Source organism: Lipotes vexillifer, unplaced genomic scaffold (assembly GCF_000442215.2).
Source record: "Lipotes vexillifer unplaced genomic scaffold, Lipotes_vexillifer_v1.1 scaffold50, whole genome shotgun sequence".
NCBI classification, from domain to species: Eukaryota; Metazoa; Chordata; class Mammalia; order Artiodactyla; family Lipotidae; genus Lipotes; species Lipotes vexillifer.
The window spans coordinates 4167702-4174185 of NW_006784763.1; positions in this window are offsets into that span (position 1 = coordinate 4167702).

A 6484-nucleotide genomic window follows, 5' to 3' on the forward strand; every position below is an offset into this window, starting at 1 on the left:
AAAATTGTGTCAGCCTAGGCACATATAATTTTGCCTGTCTTAACTTTTCAGTTAATCACATAAGAATATTCTAAATGGGCAAAAATTTTATAAAAACATCACTAATTAAGAAAGATCAGTTATTGTCAGAACTCATGTCCAACAGCAAACAATGACAACTCTGAGTTAATATAAAATAGTGAAGTAATTTCTCTTCAAATGTTTTAAATCACTTTAAAAGAAAAAAGTAGAACTTTCCATTTCAAATACTGTATTATCCTTTTTCATCTCATTTTTGTAATAATGGACTTTAGAAAAATTTTTGAGGCACAGTCAACTTGTTTAAAAAAGATTAATTTGCTTTTTATCAGCATTTCTTTCAAATTTGGACACAGTTTTGTTTATAATAAATGCAAGATTACCAAAGAGAAGGCTGAGTTCATGGTAAATATATTGAGTTACTATTTCTGAGTGATGTTTGCCTATATTTTTATAAATCATTAGCAAACTTTTATCATTTTTTACTGTCATTCTTGTTTCTGAAATCTTAGAATGCAACTTAAAGTATACTATTAAAGACACTAACTTTTTATACAGATTTGATCATTAATTTAAATTCACTTTTTCTTTCATCCTTTTTTATGAGACTATTTGTAAGTTCTTATTCAGTCTATTTTTAATGTTATATATATATATATATATATATTTTTTTTTAGTGGTACATGGGCCTCTCACTGTTGTGGCCTCTCCCAGTGCGGAGCACAGGCTCCGGACGCACAGGCTCAGCGGCCATGGCTCACAGGCCCAGCCGCTCCGTGGCACGTGGGATCCTCCCGGATTGGGGCACGGACCCGTGTCCCCTGCATCGGCAGGTGGACTCTCAACCACTGTGCCACCAGGGAAGCCCTAATGTTCTATATTTTAAATAATAGATTATTTTAATCTCTAAGAGATGATTCACCTTTCTACTTAGTATTTGAAATAGTCATCAGGATTAAAATATTTCAAGTAAAGAAATTAAATGTGTCATGTAAGTATTTATTTATGATTACCTGCTAAGCAATTTAATGTATAGATTTTGAAACCAGATAAAGCATATCAATAGGAGCCACAATGTTTATAAAAACCATAAATATATTAAAATTTTAATATTTTAATGCTTTATCACTTGTTTATTAAAAGTATGCGGAAGATTGTTTGAAATTCATTGTCTTCTGTATGAGATTTCATTAATTTTTCAGGTGAATATTTCTCAGAGATGTTTGACTTAAGAACCGATTAAAATTAAAATGTCCCTAAAACCTCTAAGAAAAGATGCTGCTCTGAGACATGTCCCTTGAACACGTTTGTCAGTTTGGGACACCTGAAAAATTCTCAAAAGAATATTTTTACTCCACTAAAAAATAACATTACACATATGACTGATATATAAAATATTTTTATACATTTTTAAAATCTATGTGTATAAATTTAAAAAATTTAAAATCCTTTATTTAAGATTATTTATGTGACACTTCTGATTTTTTTCCATAATAGGAATTTATTTAGAACTTTCAAAATTTTTTTTGTTTTTTATTGAAGTATAGGTGATTTACTATGCTGTGCCAATGTCTGCTGTACAGCAAAGTGACTCAGTTACATACAAATAGACATTATTTTTTAAAATATTCTTTTCCATTATGGTTTATCACAGGATATTGAATATGCTCTACAGTAGGACCTTGTTGTTTATCCATCCTGTATATAAAACAGTGTACAGCTGCTAATCCCACAATCCCAGTGCTTCTCTTCCCCACTCCCCTCCCCCTTGGCAACCACAAGTCTGTTCTCTATGTCTGTGAGTCTGTTTCTGTGTTGTAGATAGGTTCATTTGTGCCATATTTTAGAATGAATTTTGAATTTTAAATTTTTACATAATATTGTAGGATTAACTCGTTGTTAATGAAAGACTTTTTTTCTCTCCTTTGACTTGTTGTTCATTTCAATTTTCTTCTTTCTGTGACTAGCCTCAAGCATTAGTATTATCATCTGTTTGGAATATGTTTGCACATCATAGATTTCATCAGCTTCTTCATTTGTTCAAGTACAGACTTGGGCAGCAACATTTTAGGGTTTTTGTTTCATTTTTCTTTGTTTTGTTTTGTTTTCCTTTACTTTCTGAGCGCTCTTTGTTTACTCTCTCACTATTTCTCCATTAACTTACATTTTACCCCAGTAGCTGGTCAACACACATCGTTTGGTATTTGGTAGTGATCTTCTACATGGTGAACAATCACACAATACCTTCTTTAAACATTAAACCAAGTATTTGCTGCAGTTATCACCAAACAACATACAAATTTATGTATAAATATAAATACTTTAAAGAATAAATATATAGACTTCAAAAATCATATTTTGTCTTATATTGTCTAGGTTTTGAATTACTATAATTAAGTGATCATTTTGTTGTTTACATTTTAAATCACCATTTATTTACAAGAATAAATCTGGCTTGGACAGCAAACTAGATCTTGAATCAGAAGTTAAAATTCTGATTGAAATATTACTTTTAAGATTGTTAAAATATAATGGCTTTTTTTTTTTTTTTTTTTTTTTTTTTTTTTATTTTGAGGATGAAGTCATAAAAAATAGCATTTTCATTCAGATATAGGCTTTCTGCCCCTTAGGCTCATAAAACACATATCCACTCTTATCATAAGCACTCAGTCATTGTAATTCATAGTAAGCCACATTCTTGGTGCTAACTTTGGCTCTCATGAAGATACATTTTTAAGATTTATTTCCTAGAATGTTTTTGGAAGGACTCAGAGATGTTTTCTTAGGGTAAAACCTCTTTTAGAGCTTTAGTTTCCTTCAGACTAGTTGAAGCAGGGAGATGTCATAGGTGTGTTATATATTAAGGTTCTGAATGATATTCATACTTGGATTCATTATCCCTGTTTCTTCCTTGCTTACAGAACTCCCATTTTATTCTGGTAAAAAGTTCTCTGATAAAGGGGATGGATTACATTATGCTTTAACCAGTGAATCTCATACCCAGGTGCACATTATATTCACCTGAGGAACTTTTATGGAATGCTGATGCCCTGGAGGTTTCGGACTAATTGGTTAGGGATACAGGCCAGTATCAACACTTTTAAAGACCTCCAAATATTTAACTGTTTAATGCTTAAGCCAATACTGGCATCCTTTAGGCTAGAGGTTGAATAGCCATTACCTAGACTTAAAGGGAAAAATTTTTATTTTTGATGATATGAAAAATTGAGATGAGGAGAGAGTCTTTATGTTTCTCTAGGTGCCTGTCCCCTCCTTCCCCAAATTCTTTGTTTCCTTATTTTTAGAATACTGAGAGGTGTGACAATCTCATGTTTGAAAATGTGGCAGTCCTTTTGTAAACTTGAAGGGTGATAATGCCACACCACTAAAGTTGGAAAATTAAAAGGAGTGAGGGAACCAGAATTTGTATGATATTAAATTGCTGAATCAACCCTGAAGATTTCTTGACATATAAGTAATAAATATTCTCTGCAGATAAGTTTTCTGTTACTTACCGCCAAACATATCCTAACTGATTTAATTACTGAACCAGGCAATAACTCAATACATAGTACTTAATTCAGGTAAGTTAAAAGCAAAGAAGCTTTTTAGGCAATAGGTTTAAGCTCTTACGATCTTTCATTTTCTTCCATTGAGGCATTCCCTAAAACTCATGTCCTTAGGACTAGCTTAGACTTATTGTTGTGCATTTTGACTGTCATTGCTTTAGTTAGAACCACACTGTCAAATGTAACACAATATATAAAACTAACACCCAGTTTAGACACACTGAGGTCCAACCATATTGTGGTATTTTGTTGTGTTCAGAATTTAGTTATTCAAATACATTTATTGAGAACCATTAATATGAGTCTGTTTAACTCTGTGTATAAATATATGAGACTTGGAATAAATGGTCAAATTCAATCTTTCACATTTATGATTATTTAAAGCACTGTGATAGGGGAAAGAACCTGTAGCCTTTCTAAGGACAGTAAAAAGAGTTAGAGAGGTGGACTAACAGAGAAAAATACATGAAGCATATAGGATGAGGGAGTACAAACTGTTGTATTTCAAGGAATCTGTAACCCAAGTTCCATAAGGAGAAGTCATTCAAAAGATTGAGAAATATATTATTAAAAATCATTGTTACCACATTTTTTCATATGAAGGCAAGGAGAGATCAGATAAATTCCCCCAAATAAATTGGTTATAAACTAATGCAGCCAGAAGTGGAATCCTTCTCTAATTTTAACAGTGCATACTACTTTAAAAATTTATGCTGTTATATTATTTCATCTTTCTGGTACTTGATAAAACTATGATAAATAAATATTGAGCAAAAATGGGAATAACAGAAGATTATCAATAGCCAATGAAACCAAAGCAATAATCAATGAAGTAAAGCTATAAGAAGGTTGAAACCAAGACTCTTCAGGTCACTTCAGGGACCAGACCCAGAATTGAAAAGCCACCAGGATTCATTCCGTTTCTCTCTGTATTCTAACAGATAGCCTTTCTTCTGAGTCAGGAGCCAGGGTTACTCCTCGTGTTACAGGAGAAAAAAGACTTTATATTCTCACATCCAATATATAAAATAAAAATCCTTGTAAACTCCTGGTTGTCCTAAATAAGGTCACACGCATTCATTACTGTGGCCACAGAGGGTCAGTCCCATAAGAACCACCAAACTAGAGTTGGAGTTTGGGGGATATACTGAAAAACGTTCAAAAAACAAAGAAAATAGGTGTGACGATTCATTTGAAAAGGGAAAGTGCACTTGGGAGACACAATTTAAATAATATTGTATCATGTAAGTATTTTGGATCTTACTCTAATCACAGTAGAAGCTACTGAATGGTTTAAGTAAGAGTTATGTAAGCACATTTCTGTTTTAACAGATTTTTTTGGCTGCCATGTGAAGATTGAATTAGGGAGACATGTGCATGAAACTACAATAAATGGGGAAATACAGCTTTTTAAATAACCTTTTTTAAACAAAATTTAAAGGAAAATGGACTACTAGGATGGTAATATACACATACAAATTTAAATCTTTTATACATTACGTAGTAAACACACTGAACATACCTCCGATTCCAGATGATTCCATGATTTTTTGCATATTCTGTAAAAGAGAAGAGAGTTAGCTGAAGTTAATGATACACAAAATCAAAACATTTTATATCTTATTATAGGACAGAGCGGGGGAAAACAGTAGGTGGAGTAGGGTCAGATAGTTTAGTAGGAAAAAAATGTTCAGTTGATATTGTCAAGGTACCTCTCTCATTATATTCAATCATGTTTTAATGGTGGTAAGTAGTTTACTAAGCAATATATATATGTATTTCTATTTATATTCATCTTTTAATTTACTTGTTATGTATATTTTTCATATGACATGTCCTGACCTATCATATTCCACATTCCAAAAATAATTTAAGGTGGGTTATGCCATACAACATTTGTCTAAATAAGAATGGAATGCCGGAAGACTTTGCTAAAATATATTTGCTCTAGACACTGAAAATGCATCTGTTTCATATACGTAGAGCCCAGCATAGGCAAACTTGTGAAGAAAGTAGGGTTTCATTTCCAAAATCTCTTATCACAGTCTCAATGTTCTCTTTGGAAAACTTCTAACTTCAGGCCCTGTGTTCCTTGAGATGTGTCTTCCTTGTCAGTGTTACGCTGGAACTCTGAGTGAATGAATGAGCATCTCAGGCCCCTGGGCAGCAGCTGTGCCTGCAAGGTAGCTGGCTAGGTGATAAATCTAATCCATGCCAACATAAAAATAACAGAAAATGACTAAGATTTATTCAATGTCCAATATCATGCCAGCATGCCTTCCTCCATCCACACTAGTTTTAACCTCATAAGAGGTGAAATTACTCTAAGAGTAAAGGTTAAGACAAAGCAGAGGCAGAAACGGTGGTGTCCTCATGTCAGAGAAAGAGACTTTTAGGCAGTATTGGAGCCCAATGCTCCTGTTCAAACTACAATATATTAGTCATTGCCTACTGAGCACATAACAAAACTCAAAAAGAAAATAAGCTATTATGAGCGTCATAATATACACAGGAGTTTTAAATCTTGTATGTGTCAAATAGGGAACATATGAATTGAATATCTAACACTCACATAGTTTTTCATTAATCCTTCCACACAACTGTGTGGCAATTTAAACATCAGTTCATTGTGAATTAATTAAACCATTTTATTTCTTGTAAGATTAAATTTGTAAATCTTGTTATGTCCTCTTGTAAAAAAAACACTTTGAGTGGTCAGGGATGTTTTAAAGAGAGAAAGTAGTTTCTATTACTTATTATGAGTCCTTCGTAGGTGTCTTAAGGGAAAGTAGTCATTGTGGTAATTATTTTGGGGGGAAGAAAAAGCTGAGGCAATAAAGACCAAGCAACTTCCCCAAAGCAGACTAGATGAGACCAAGATTTAAGCTCTGCTGAAC